General features: G+C 39.1%; 2 pseudogenes; one reads left to right on the top strand and one right to left on the bottom strand.

Moving 5' to 3' along the window:
* LOC149264000 (E3 ubiquitin-protein ligase UPL1-like) overlaps window positions 1-15,040 on the bottom strand; it is a 165,527-nt pseudogene that overhangs the window by 139,322 nt on the left and 11,165 nt on the right.
* On the top strand, window positions 3,556-14,916 carry LOC149264002 (uncharacterized; annotated as a pseudogene).

Genomic DNA, 15,040 nt, shown 5'->3' with positions numbered 1-15,040 from the left:
TAAAATATAGAATATACATATCTAGATGTCTACTTCAACACTCTTTAATCTAGAGTCTTAGAGACCTAGATACCTTTTTCTCTCGTGTTAGATATGGAGATATAGATGATTCTATTAGTTACCATATTGTGCACTTCGACAAGGGTCACATATGTTTGAACCCATATTTACTTGTTAACCAAATAACTCATTGGGCCCAGATAACATTTGGGCATGAGTCTCAAAATATGCTCCTTGTTGTAATTTGTAGTTGCTAGAGTATGTACACCTTCATAGATTTTAATTTTTATAATTTAACTATGGTGATTCAATAACACGTTGGAGTAATATGGGTGAGGCCCAAGATCAAATCTTCCACTTGCCACTATATCACCAAGAGTATATCCAACAATGTGTAATCCATATGCCAATATCCTATTACTTAGCAACAATTGAGACGTCGTGTGGGTGGAGGCACCTACTCTTTGAGCATTATCACAATAGACCAAACATGTCCCTTGGAATTGAACCCAGGTGGATGAGAGAGAAAATTGTTCTCTCAACCACTCTAGCCTCCACCCTGAGACTGCACCTTCATAGATATTTGCAATCAAATCACTATGCACAAGGGAGTCCCTTGTACCATGAATAAGGGGGTCTCATACACTAATTTGGTTTTTGGTTTGGATGTGACCTTAAAGTTAGAATATTATTATTATTATTATTATTATTTAATTTGGGGTGGTTATGGAGGTTTCTATTGGAAGACTTGTGGCACATGAGGAGGGCCACACATGTGACTTAACATGCTCTTGTACTTAGTCTTCTTCCTATTTTTGGGAGATTATTCTTGTAGGGTGAACTTGCAAAGGGTCTCTTCTTGCTATTTTTATATATTCTAGGAGGGCACACTCGTGGAGACATTTCTTACTATTATTGGACACACACACACACAATCTCATGGAGTTTTGGCATGGTAAAAATGTGGAGGTTTGCCATTACACCAAAACCTGCAGGTGTTGGTAAACGTTACAAACCAGTAACTAGGATCCCCGGGGTGGAAATCACGTATTCTATAGAGGTGCGTTGATTCTTCCAACAAAAAAAATCTAATTCACCCTCATCTCCTTAGATTTGCTTTGGGGAGATGAACCACTTTATATTTTAGTATTTTGAGCATTTATCTTCTCATGGAGTGCTCTATTTACTTGGCATATTGCACATTTATCTATGTAGTTAGCCCATTGGGACAGGGCAAATGGTGGATGTATATCCTGCACTAGAAGGCATTTGCCAACCAATATAGGGGCCCAACCAGGTTCAAAACTTGGTTTACATGTCTAGTGAGGCTTGTGGGAATTTGCGCTAGGCTTAGGAGTATAATGGAAATTCCATTGACTTGTTCCCATGTCTCCTCAGTGATAGGCGACAAGTTTATCAACTTTCGTGATAAAAAAAATCTATGGTGTTGATTACCTTGGAATTCAGAGATGCATAGTGGTTGGATGCATGCATAGCTTTAGAGGGTGCATTCTATGTGGACACATGTATTTGACTTGGTTTGATGCCTATATGTGGTGGTGCATCCCCTTAAAGAGCATTATTTGGGGCATATTACTACTATTTTTGGATGGGAGCTAATTGTGAGGAAGGGCTAGTTTCCACATGTTGTAATGTGGTCCACCACAAATTTAGGAGGGATCTAATTACTCCATCACTATAATATTTTTTTGACTTGTCATGGAGTTAGTTAAAATATAACATTTTGTTGTATAAGAGAAGATATTCTCTTTCTAAGGTGATCTCCTTCACCATTATAATGGTGGAGAATTTTTGGATGAAGGAGGTCCCCCCTTGGGCTAGATTTTATTTGAATTTTTCAATCTTAACATAAGATTGGAGGTATCATTATATCATATGAGAGGCTTAATTTTTGCATGCATTTAATGTTGTTGGATAGTTGTAGGAATCTCTTGCAAAGAATATGTTGTGAAGGATTTATAATGGGGCATTTATCATTTGGATGTGATTATTGTATGGGGATTCTCCTTCTCATTTTCTTTTTATTGTTATATATAATTTGCATATATTAATTCATTTTTTTGAACCATGGGAATTGGTAACTCATTATAATGACCTAGGCTAGGCTTGATATTAAACCAACTGGATGCACTATAACCTAAGAGTATATTCAACAACCCAAAAGCCATGTATGCCAATAACTTGTGACTTAGCAAGGGTTGAGGTGTCTCAAGGCACATTGGAGTGCACCTCTATTTGAGGGGCATCTACCCTTCTAGCTTTATCACAATGGGCCAAAGTCTCATTGGGGATTTGAAATTTGGTGGAGAGAGTGCAAAACCTACCCTTCCTACCATATTGTCAATCCACCTCGATGCTATCTATAATAATTCCTCACTATCAAAGGAGTTGTTATTGTAATTAATATATCATTGTAGGGCAACATGTCCTCCAACTTGTTGAAAAGTAGTACTAATAGGACTCTCCAAGACTCACTACCATAACTATTTTATACATTATCAAGTTTGATTTTTGCATGTTATTTGCAAACCTCTCCTCCTTAACTATTCACCAAACAACCCTTTTTAGAGTGATATCCTTGACTCTATTTGCCCTAGATTTGGTAGACACTATTTTTGCTATTTTTCTTCATCTTTCACTTGCCATACCACTCACTATTCCATTATGCTACTACTGCCCATTTTGTTAAGGCTCACTCTTCCAAATTCAACTCTTGCCTCCACTCGGCAACTTTACTAATCATCTCATTAGAGATGCCTCACTCAAGTTGGACAAGATTCAAATAGAAATTTGTGGAAGAATTATTGTGGTCACTATAGGTAACCTTCCTAGGTGAAAAAAACTAACCCCTTAATGCTTAGGAATTTACATTATAGAAGGGTGCTAGATTGTTGTAATAGACACAATCAACCTTCCTTAAGCAAACATATACCCACATAGTCTATGTCTCCAACCAAAAACATATTATGCTCAACTAAAAATATGCATTATACACAAAATACACACATACAAATTTTTTTACTTTATATATTAGATATATCTATGCAAGAAGAGTCTAAACCTTTTTTTGCTTTTGAATTTTTTAAAGAAATTATCATTGATATCCAATTCTATTTACAATTCCAATAATCTTTGTAAACAATTCTATTTGCAATTCCAATAATCTTTGTAAATTTTAAGTGAGTTTTTTTAAAAAACCAATAGAAAAATATACTTAAAAATATTAAAAACCTAAAACATTTAAACACTTATAACCCATAAGGGTTTGAGGCGATGTGTTTCTCTTGTCTATCTTACCATAGACACCTATATACTACCTTCTTTTAGCTGCAACAGTTATAGCCTCACCTAGAGCACACCCATCTCATAGTTCTAGATTGGCTTTTCTGGCTGGTAGATGTAACTGCCCATTGCCCTGTTCTGTCTCTTCTTTTTGTCTCCTTTTTGTGTTGGTTTTCTGTGAATCATTTTTTCTTTAGTTGAGGTTTTATTCTAGGGTTTGGTCTTTCATGTTGCAAGTTTTAAATTTCAAAGATGCGTGAGATCCTGCACATTCAAGGCAGGAAATGTGGCAACCAAATCGGTGCCAAGTTTTGGGAAGTTGTTTGTGATGACCACAGGATCGATCCCACTGGGAGATACCAGGGCACCTCCGATCTGCAGCTCGAAAGGGTTAATGTTTACTACAATGAGGTGAGCTGTGGTAGACTTGTTCCCCATGCTGTGCTTATGGATCTTGAGCCTGAGACTATGGGACTATGGACAATGTGAGAACTGGGGCTTATGGCTAGGGCTTTAGGCCTGATAACTTTGCTTTTGGCCAGTCCAGGGCTAGAAATAACTGGAACAGGGCCATTATACCGAAGGGGTTGAGCTCATCGATTTCCTGTTTGATGTCGTTAGGAAGGAGGCAGCTACAATTCGTAAATATCCGTGCTATTGTTTCATTAAAAATGTCCCTGGAAAAGATTCTTCTAGGACAAAATTATTTACCACATCTATCTATCAATATTGCACAATGTCCTCTATGCTACCGTATTTTGTATAGTTGCCACATAAAAGCAGAAGAAATGTATGGTAGGAGGAGCGTTTTTTCTTTTCCTCTTTTTACTTTTTTTTCAACTTATAATGTCGGGCCTAGCTTTTTCCCAATGTCCTCTCTACAGGCGGAGGCCACATGAATTTTGAATGATTGTTTCAACTTTCAAACTTAATTTTCTTCTGCTGAGCATAATTATTTTCCTCTTCCCTCCTTCAATTTTGCAGACTTAATCAATGGATCTACGCTTTCCTGAGCCTCTTTATTCAAAGTCTGGATCTTACAATGCAGGTAAGGTTGCTTGGTTGGAAGGATGAGTATAACAGAGCCCTCACCATTCGGGAACTGACACAACATATGTGCGATTACAAGAACATGATGTATGCTGCAGATCCACGTCATAGCAGGTACCTTACTGCATCTGCCATGTTCAGAGGCAAGATGAGCACCAAAGAGGTGGATGAACAGATGATGAATATTCAGAACAAGAATTCCTCCTACTTTGTGGAGTGGATCCCCAACAATGTGAAATCCAGTGCATGTGATATCCTACCAAAAGGTCTATTGTTAAGTTATGGTATGTTCTATGCTTATAATAGTTTACTTCCTTTTCTTATTATATTCCACCAATTAGCAATCACATGTACATAAAGTAAAGTGCAGACAGAACATTAAACGATCGACAGAAAACAAGCCAAGACAAGAGACACAAGATGTGGCAGCTAGCCAGGGACAAACCCCACAATGTGTGGGGAAACCCTTTGATCAAATCTTCTTTTATCATCAATAATTTAGCAGAGAGAAATAGTACAATAAATCTGATTCATATCAGTAGTAGCAAACCCTAGATCAGTAGCATCAGCATTAGCTGCTTCATTATCAAACTAGGGCAGACCATATCTCACAAACCGACAGTCGGATTGACTTCATTCCACCACCAAAAGTTTCAGCTTCCAGAGGAGGTTCAGATGAACCTACAGTGCAGTTCAGATGAGGAGATCTTCTAGGCCACGCAAGTCAATCTTTACTTCTGCAGTTGCAGCTTCAGTTTCAGCAGTTTCCGGCTTCAAACTAGGGCAGTCGATATCTTGCAAACCGTTCATCGGATTGACTTCATTCCACCACCAAAAGTTGCGGCTTTCAAAGGAGGTTCAGATGAACCTACAGCGCAGTTCCAAAGAGGAGATCTTCTAGGCCACGCAAGTCAATCTTTACTTCTGCAGTTGCAGCTTCAGTTTCAGCAGTTTCCGGCTTCAAACTAGGGCAGTCGATATCTTGCAAACCGTTCGTCGGATTGGCTTCATTCCACCACCAAAAGTTGCGACTTTCAAAGGAGGTTCAAATGAACCTATAGCGCAGTTCCAAAGAGGAGATCTTCTAGGCCACGCAAGTCAATCTTTACTTCTGCCATTGCAGCTTCAAATTCAACAGCTTCCGGCTTCACATGTGTGAGAGAGAGAGACCCATTTCAGCGCAGTAGAGAAGAGACTCATATCTGCGCAGTAGAGAGAGAGAGAGGTGATGAGATGAGTGAGTCCAAATGAGGAAAAGTCCTCTTATATTTATACAAAACGTTGGTGGGTGAATAGATGCGACTGTTGGGCTTCTGAGCCTACATGAGTTGTAGGTCGGCTTGATAATAATTCCATAATCAAAATAAATTCATATCTCCATGAATACTTATCGGAATTGGATGATCTTTATATCAATCCTACACCTCTCGACGAGAGGAATATAATAAAAATATTATTAGCCATGAATAAGATGACCCACATGAAGTTTTGCCCTGCTTGCCAATTTTAACACTCCCTCTCAACCATGGAGAACTTCATTTGCAATTTGTCTATCGGTCGTTACTATTCATCCATCAAATGCACTGCCTTGTACAGCCTGACCCTTTCCCTGCTCTGCTCTATTTTTCCTATTCTGCTTTGTCTTGTTCTGCCCTGCACTGATTTGTACTGTTTTGTTCTGTTCTGCTCTGCTCTTGCATTGTTCTGTTCTACTCTGCTTTTGTCCGAATTATGAAGAAGAAGAAATGATCGAGGATGTATCATACTGACTCAAAGTCAGTCTCAGAGTATGTACCACTGGTCCCAGACCAGTCTTAACCAACCCAAAGTCAGCGTCATAGTGAGTACAACTCTAATGGTCCCAAACCAATATCATCCTCCACTGACTCAAAGTCAGTCTAAGAGTATGTACCACTGATCCCAGACTAGTCTCAACCGACCTGAAGTCAGCATCATAGTATGGTACAACTCCTACTACTGGTCCCAGACCAGTATCATTGATCCCAGATCAATGGAGGTCATCCTAGCATAGGGAGTATGGTAGTTACAATGATGCGTACATCGGTACTACTATGGTCCCTAACTTCATTTCCCTGCTCATTGATCAGATGAGAGGTACTTCCCATGAGTCCCAGACTGCATGGGTATGATGCCTCGACAGGAGAACTAATAAATCCTGTCCTCACAGGAGAACACATCAATCCTACTACAATTGCCATGGAGAACACATCAATCCAGGCCGCCATGGAGAACACATCAATCAAGGCCTCACAGGAGAACACATCAATCCTGCTATAATCGCCATGGAGAACACATCAATCCAGGCCTCACAGGAGAACTAATCATCCTGCTACACAGGAGAGCGAATCATCCTGTTCCACAAGAGAGTGAATCATCTTGTCCCACAAGAGAGTGAATCATCTTGTTCCAGTGTGCACCACCAGGGTAGGGTGAGTCACCCTGTGGTCGTATGTTGCTCCAGTAAGAACCACAAGCCCTCAGAGCTCCCAGAGCTCAATGTATGCAACATGCAGGACCCTTGTACAAGGGTTTCTTGATGACTCCAAGTCGTTTGGGAAAATCACAAATTAGATCTTTCCTCAAGGCTTTGACAAGGTGTATCAACCTGTACATCATCTTAATGCGATGGAGCCTCCTTGCTCATCAATTTACAATATCCCAGATGATGTCTATCTGTTGGAGTAATTGAAAAATACGGGATTCCTCAATAATCGAATCCCACCTCTAGTTGTTATAGAGAATCACAATGGTATCCAATGTAAATCCAAACAGCTCACTGAAGAGCTTTCGCAACCAGACTGCCTCACACGAGGTCATCCTAGCAATAGTATATCCTGCTTCAGCGGTGCTCAAAGTCACCGACTTCTGCTTCCTGCTCATCCAGGATATCAAAGCAGATCCCAAGGTGAAACAGTACCCGGAAGTGCTCTTACGGTCCACCACACTGCCTGCCCAATCAACATCAGTATATCCAAGTAGTCTCACATCTTCGACAGTGTATCTTAACCCATTGTGCCATGAAGATATCTCAGAAGATTCTTGGCATCAATCCAGTGAGGCTCAACCAAATATGAGCTCACAATGTTAACTGCAAAACATATGTTCGGATGGAGGTTCACCAAGAACATCAATGCGAATGAGTTTATGAAACTTAGAGGCATTTCCCAAATCTGGTCCGACATCACTACCATATAACTTTTAAAAGTTAAGATCCTCGAGGTAGTCACAGGCTTGCAGTCCAATACCAAATCTTTCCAATATCTTTACCACATATTTTCCTTGAGATAGGAAAATTTCCCTTGGCTTCTGCCACACTTCAAGTCCTTGGTCCTTCATTTCAAATTCAGAAGCCATCTCCCTCTTACATTTGTGAATGAGAGGGTTTGCACCTGTAGAAAGAGGTCATCCACATGCAACACCAGTATGATAGGCTTTTCATCTTCAACATTAAAGTAAAGGTTAGGATCAGCTTCACTCTTAGTGAATCCCAACTTCATCAAGTAGCTATCGATCCTCTCATACCATGCTCGGGGTGCTTGCTTCAGCCCATAGAGAGCTTTCTTCAACCTGCATACATGAGATTTTCGATCATAAATCTCAAATCCTTCGGGTTGCTCCACGTAGACCTCTTCTTTGATCGAGCCATGCAAGAACGCAGTCTTGAAATCCATTTGATGTAGGTTCCATCCTTGTGAAGCAGCAAGGGCTATGATTGAGTAGATGGTCGTATATCTGGCAACGGGTGCAAATATCTCATCATAGTCTATACCTTCCTTTTGGGAGAAACCTCGAGCAACAAAACGAGCCTTATACTTTTCTGTTCTTTCATCTGTTGCATGCTTTATCTTGTAAAGCCATATGGAAGTAACAATAGTCTTGTCCTGGGGTCTGGGAACTACTTCCCAAACATCATTCTTTATGATAGACTCATATTCTTCGGTCATAGCATCCTTCCATACTTGATGCTTGACGGCATCTGAGAATGACAAAGGCTCATTTTGTATGATCGTGCTCATGATGGTCAGGTATCCTTGATACCTATTAGGTTTCTTACTTTCACGAAAGGTTCCTCAGGTGCAGCATGTCCTTCAGCATCATCAAGTAACCCCTTAAGCCATGAAGGCCTCTTCCTAGAAGAGGAAGGCTCATATGGAGGAGGATCAATCGGATCCATGGGTTCTTCTACATTAGGCATTGATTCATCATCCTTTTCTTTCGGTTCCCTGGTGTCGGATTCTTGAGAGCTCCTCAAAGTCGGAAGATTGATCACCTTGCTGAGAGCCATATCTTCATCAAAGGTGACATCATGACTAATTATGACTTCCCTTTGACCGGCTACATAGATTCTATAGCCTCTAGTATTTTCACCATAGCCCACGAAAATTCCCTTCTTTCGAGATGCTCCCAATTTATTTCTTTTCTCTTTCGGCACATGAAAATATACAGGGCTTCCAAAAATTCTAAAATGAGAAACATCAGGTTTCTTACCAGTGAACTTTTCTTCAGGAGTCTTGGAACCAAAATGCTTGATGAGGGCATTGATTTTGTACATATACGGCGGTGATTGTAGTTTCAGCCCATAGAAACTTCAGAAGTCTTTGATCATGTAGCATGGCCCGGACAGCTTCCATCATCGTGCAGTTCTTCCTTCCCACCACACCATTCTGCTCAGGAGTATGTGGTGTAGTAGTCTCCCTCTTAATGCCAACCTCAGGTATGCCTGAGTGAAGCAACTGTAATATATCGGAGGTCTTGCTTTCGCTTGAGGGGAATGGTCCCCTTTTGAGATTTCCTTCGACACATCCCAGACATACACCTTCTTTCTCTACTTGGAATTCGGGCATCCCTGTTACCATCTGTCTTACATTGGGTAGAGCTTTGTAATGAAGGTGGGAAAACCTCTATTGCCAAAGTTTGTACTAAAGAGTTGTGTCACATGACACCTAGCGGACTTCCATCGACCTGATATAATGAATCAACACTAAACCCAAGAGTAAAGGAATCTTTATCATTATTTTTCCATATGCATACCTTGCCATTGTTGAAGGTTACCTTGTAGCCTCTGTCTTCCATTGCCAAGATGGATACTAGGTTCCTTTTGAGGTCAGGTGCATTTAATACATCTTGGACTTTCTAGCCTTCCTGAATGGTTGTCCTCTTCCTCGATCTCCAGCTCTCCTCTTACCTTTGCTGTTGAATTTGTCATTCCTTTAATTTGCCATTAGAGGGATTTTGATCATCGTCCCGGTGTGAGTCCTTTCTTCTCTTTGCATGAGAAGAAAAGGCAGCAAGAGGATCTTTAGGCATGAGCATTTTTTGCGCTTCTTCCCTTGTTTCTTCTTGAATGCATCTAGCCATTAATTCCTCGAGACTAGGAATTACATTATTGTTCAGAAGAGTAGTCCTGAACACATACCATTCAGATGGTAATCCTCCGAGAGTTGTGAGTGCCATTTCAGTCTATTGTAGATTTCCTTGGAGGTGTCCAGTTCAGAGATGTAGGACACCAAGTGCTTGTCGATAGAGTCTCGGATGATCTTCTATTTTGACTTCTCCATTTTTCCATTTGTTCCAGGCAGCAGCGGATGCATTTGATGAAGGCTCAACAATATTGCCTCTTACATGGTCCAGCACTCCTTGATCTTCAAGGGTTAGATCGATAGACATCTTCCATCTGTGATAGTCAGCTTTCTCACGGAGCTTGTCTTCGGCAAGAAAGAGTGTTGAGGACCCCATAGTTCTTTTAGGATAACCTTGCCAATCTTCTCTTTAATGATTGCTCTTGCTCTTGCTCGGGTTTTGTCTTCACCTCAGCTCCGATACCATGTTAAGTTATGGTATGTTCTATGCTTATAATAGTTTACTTCTTTTTCTTATTATATTCCACCGATTAGCAATCACATGTACATAAAGTAAAGTGCAGATAGAACATTAAACGATCAACAGAAAACAAGCCAAGACAAGAGACACAAGATGTGGCGGCTAGCCAGGGACAAACCCCACAATGTGTGGGGAAACCCTTTGATCAAATCTTCTTTTATCTTCAATAATTCAGCATAGAGAAATAGTACAATAAAACTGATTCATATCAGTAGTAGCAAACCCTAGATCAGTAGCATCAGCATTGGCGGCTTCATTATCAAACTAGGGCAGACCATATCTCACAAACCGACAGTCGGATTGACTTCATTCCACCACCAAAAGTTTTGGCTTCTAGAGGAGGTTCAGATGAACCTACAGCGTAGTTCAGATAAGGAGATCTTCTAGGCCATGCAAGTCAATCTTTACTTCTGCAGTTGCAGCTTCAGTTTCAGCAGTTTCCGGCTTCAAACTAGGGCAGTCGATATCTTGCAAACCGTTCGTCGGATTGACTTCATTCCACCACCAAAAGTTGCGGCTTTGAAAGGAGGTTCAGATGAACCTACAACACAGTTCCAAAGAGGAGATCTTCTAGGACACGTAAGTCAATCTTTACTTCTACAGTTGCAGCTTCAGTTTCAGCAGTTTCCGGCTTCAAACTAGGGCAGTCGATATCTTGCAAACCGTTCGTCGGATTGACTTCATTCCACCACCAAAAGTTGCAGCTTTCAAAGGAGGTTCAGATGAACCTACAGTGCAGTTCCAAAGAGGAGATCTTGTAGGCCACGCAAGTCAATCTTTACTTCTGCCGTTGCAGCTTCAAATTCAACAGCTTCCGGCTTCACATGTGTGAGAGAGAGAGACCCATTTCAGCGCAGTAGATAAGAGACTCATATCTGCGCAGTAGAGAGAGAGAGATGTGATGAGATGAGTGAGTCCAAATGAGGAAAATTCCTCTTATATTTATACACAACGTTGGTGGGTGAATAGATGCGACTGTTGGGCTTCTGAGCCTACATGAGTTGTAGGTCGGCTTGATTCCATAATCAAAATAAATTCATACCTCCATGAATACTTATCGGAATTGGATGATCTTTATATCAATCCTACACCTCTCGACGAGAGGAATCTAATAAAAATATTATTAGCCATGAATAAGATGACCCACATGAATTTTTTCCCTGGTTTCCAATTTTAACATCTGTCCATGTCATCCACGTTCATTGGGAACTCAACATCCATTCACGAGATGTTCAGGAGAGTGAGCGAGCAGTTCACTGCCATATTTAGGAGGGAGGAGGCCTTCTTACATTGGTACACTGGTGAAGGCATGGATGAGATGGAATTCACTGAAGCAGAGAGCAACATGAATGATTTGGTGTCTGAATACATGAAATATCAGGATGTTAGTGCAGAGGATGATGAATACTATGATGATGAAGAATCAGCTCAAGAACGCTAGGGCAAAAGCTTACATAATGCCATCGACAATCGGTAGTTGTTTCAATGCCTAATAGTTGTTTGTTTGTGGAATTCATTTGCATTTTTTATTCTTTCATGGTCTACTTTGTTCTCATCGAAGGTTTTGGCATTGAATGCATAAACTTTGTATACAACTCCTACATTATGTCCTTGGTTTTGTTGATCATATTGAAATATTGAGAAGATGTAACTGCTTGTCAAAATTATATGTGAAATTCAATCATGCTTGGACACTCCTCTGTATTATATGTTATATAATTATGGTGTTGAATGGCTTTGTAATACTGGGATTTGTAAACAGGAAATACAACAATTCTCTGAAAATTCAAACTAGGGGAGTTCGTGAGAACAATGTCCACTATAGTATTCAATATAGAGATTGTAATATTTAAGAATCTGAGCTTCACTGTTTGGGACGTAGGGGCCAAGATAAAATCTTCTATATTTCAGAGTTTTTATCTATTATTACTGAAAGTTGGCTCATGATTTCTCTTTTAAGAAGTTTGATTCTTTAAGCCATGTCTGTATATGCTGGATTCATTTAGTAAATTCATGATATAGCATTGTTGGATTCATTAGATAAATTATGACATGAGATTTTTTGTTTGGGGGATTTTATAATGTGTATATGTTGGATTTGGATTCATTTGTAAAATCTATGGCTTTTTATCGTTGGTGGGATTCTCTCGATAAATTTATGTTTGTTTGTGGACATGAACTTTCATAATAATATATACTCTATAGATATCATAATATATATTATTTCAGATTCACTCAGCAAATCTCATATATTATATGATTGTTGTTTTGTATATAGATGTTAAATTTTATAGGTACACACACACACACACACACACACATATATATATATATATATATATATATATATATATATATATATATATATATATATATATATATATATATATATATAGATATAAAGTAAAGTTGACAGTCAACTTTTCTTATATTCTCAAAATGTTCAATTTTTTTACAGTAATCTTGTTCGTGATTCTTTTGTTATACAGGGTAATGTTATCTCAAGCTATGTGCAAATAAGCACTCAAGTATGAGAGTGGTTAGGTAAAAGGGTGTTTGCAAGAAGTGGAGAAAACTATGAATGAATTCATAGTCCATATTTAGTGTTAGGTTGTGATTTTATCTTGTGGCTTTGTTATTTTCATGTCAATATTGTTCTTACTTATGCATTCATAATGAGATTAGGATGTTTTTCATATCTATTTTTGTTCTTTGCTACGAGCTGGAGCTCATATGACTGTGGATTCTATTTGAGCCAATGTTGATTGCCATCTCTTCTTTTTCTTTTATAATAGAGTTTTTGTGGTGTATGCTAGAGTTTTTAAATTGACTGTTTTGCTTCAACTTTCGATGTATTTTCGTGTATGTTTTATTAGTTTGGTTGTATCTTATAACATGGACTTGAAAACAAAACCATAGTGTTGGACAAGATTTGGTAACTCCAAGGAGGTTTATTCTTGGTGTGATATGCTTGGAGTTTGTCTTGTTTGCTGGCATGATTTTGAATTATTATGAGTGGAAAGTGTCCGCACATGATTGTTTAACAAGAAGATGATATATGTTGGGATGCATTTGTTGTGTTTCAATAGATTTCAGTTTGTCTCTGCATATCCAAAATCCAATACATTTTTTGGCTGCTTGATTGTATTAATTTTGGTTTTCTAAGTGGTTTGGGCCCTATGATGGGTGCATGCTTTGGCTCTAGAAAATGTGACCTTGGGGCATAAATGTAGTAAGTGTGACTTAAGAAGAGGCAAGGATTTATACTTGTTACATAGAAACTCCTTTCATGAGTTGTATTGTTGTTATTTTAGGTTTTTTTATTTCATGGATTTTATATAAATTTCAGCTCGATATGTGTACTAAATTGTATGCTTTTGGAGACTAATATAATATTATGTTTGTTGTGCAGTTTGAGTTTGGCTTCTCAACATTGCCTTTGTGTCCAGTTTTTTATTCAATCATGGCTTTCATTCGTTCACTTCAAGCAAAAGATATGACAATGATATCTAATCCCAAAAAGGTAAAGAATAATTGTTGTTTGATGATTTCAGGCCTCACAATATCAACTTTAAAATCTTTCCAACATGCTGATTGTGCCTTGAGTGTGTTGGATTTATCACATATAAACATGTTGATTGTGCCTTGAGTGTGTTGGAAGAACGCATCAAGATGATTGATGATAGAATGGTTGTCCGTAATCTGGCTGCTGTTGGGCAGCAACAATCATAGTTGAACCAACTCCTTCAACAACCCATACAACCAGTTAATCCCTTTCAACTCCAACAACACCTTCTTCCACCCATGGTACTTGTACAACCCATACAACCAGCTAATCCCTTTCAACCAGCTACAATGGATCCTAACTTAAGAAGGGTCTATGTGGGTAATGTTCCTGAACACATGCAACATGCTAGAATGACTAATTTTTTCTCCTTATGGAGACATTGAAGAAGGCCCTGGTGGTTGACAGACAAACTAGTAAGTCTAAAGGATACCCCCTTATTCTTTACAAAATAATTGAAGCAACAAATTGAACCCTGGAAGAAGTTGTTAAATCAATAGATGGGCATCAACTTTTTTGTAAATCAACATTTGAAGGGAAAAAGCAGAAAGTTGCAACAAACCAGGGCCAAGTTGTTCCTGATTTGAAGGATAAAGGTGATGTAAATCATGTTTCACAATATGGTGGATTGGGTCATGGGCCATTCAACCCACCACTTATTGGTAATCAGAATATTGTGAACCCAACATCAGTACCAGTTACCAGTCTAAATCCATATGTGGATTAAGTGATGCAGCACTACCAAGTTTGTCTATAGACCTTGTTGCAATAAACCTCCCTTATTCATTAACTCTTCAACACTGTTAGACTTGGGCCGCCAACTTCTTCTCCAAGGAACAACTTCTGGTCAGGCATCAGTAGGTGCAGGGAATTATGGTCTTGGTCCATATGGATCCTCCGGATATGGAAGTCACTCATATAGTAGTTTTGGAGGTGCAACATCTCACTATGGGATTTATTCAAGTTCATTCATTTCCCAAACTACTCCATATGATGGAGCAAGTCATTTCCCCCTTACATTTCATCAAAGTAAACTCCCAGGGACATCTCCATCATCAGGAGTTCTAACTGGCATGCAGTCTTACTACACATCCTAGGTTTGTGCTCATTCTTATTCTTCTTCTCCCATTTGTTTTAGTTCATTTTCAATTGTATTTATATATATTTTAAATGTTTGTTTTAATCTTTTGTTTTCCAGTATATGTCAAACACCACTTATGA

The sequence above is a fragment of the Pinus tabuliformis genome, chromosome 6, assembly GCF_031772625.1.
Source record: "Pinus tabuliformis cultivar Carrire ecotype Pingquan chromosome 6, CPIR1, whole genome shotgun sequence".
NCBI lineage: Eukaryota > Viridiplantae > Streptophyta > Pinopsida > Pinales > Pinaceae > Pinus > Pinus tabuliformis.
This window is presented reverse-complemented; position numbering and strand designations above follow the sequence as displayed.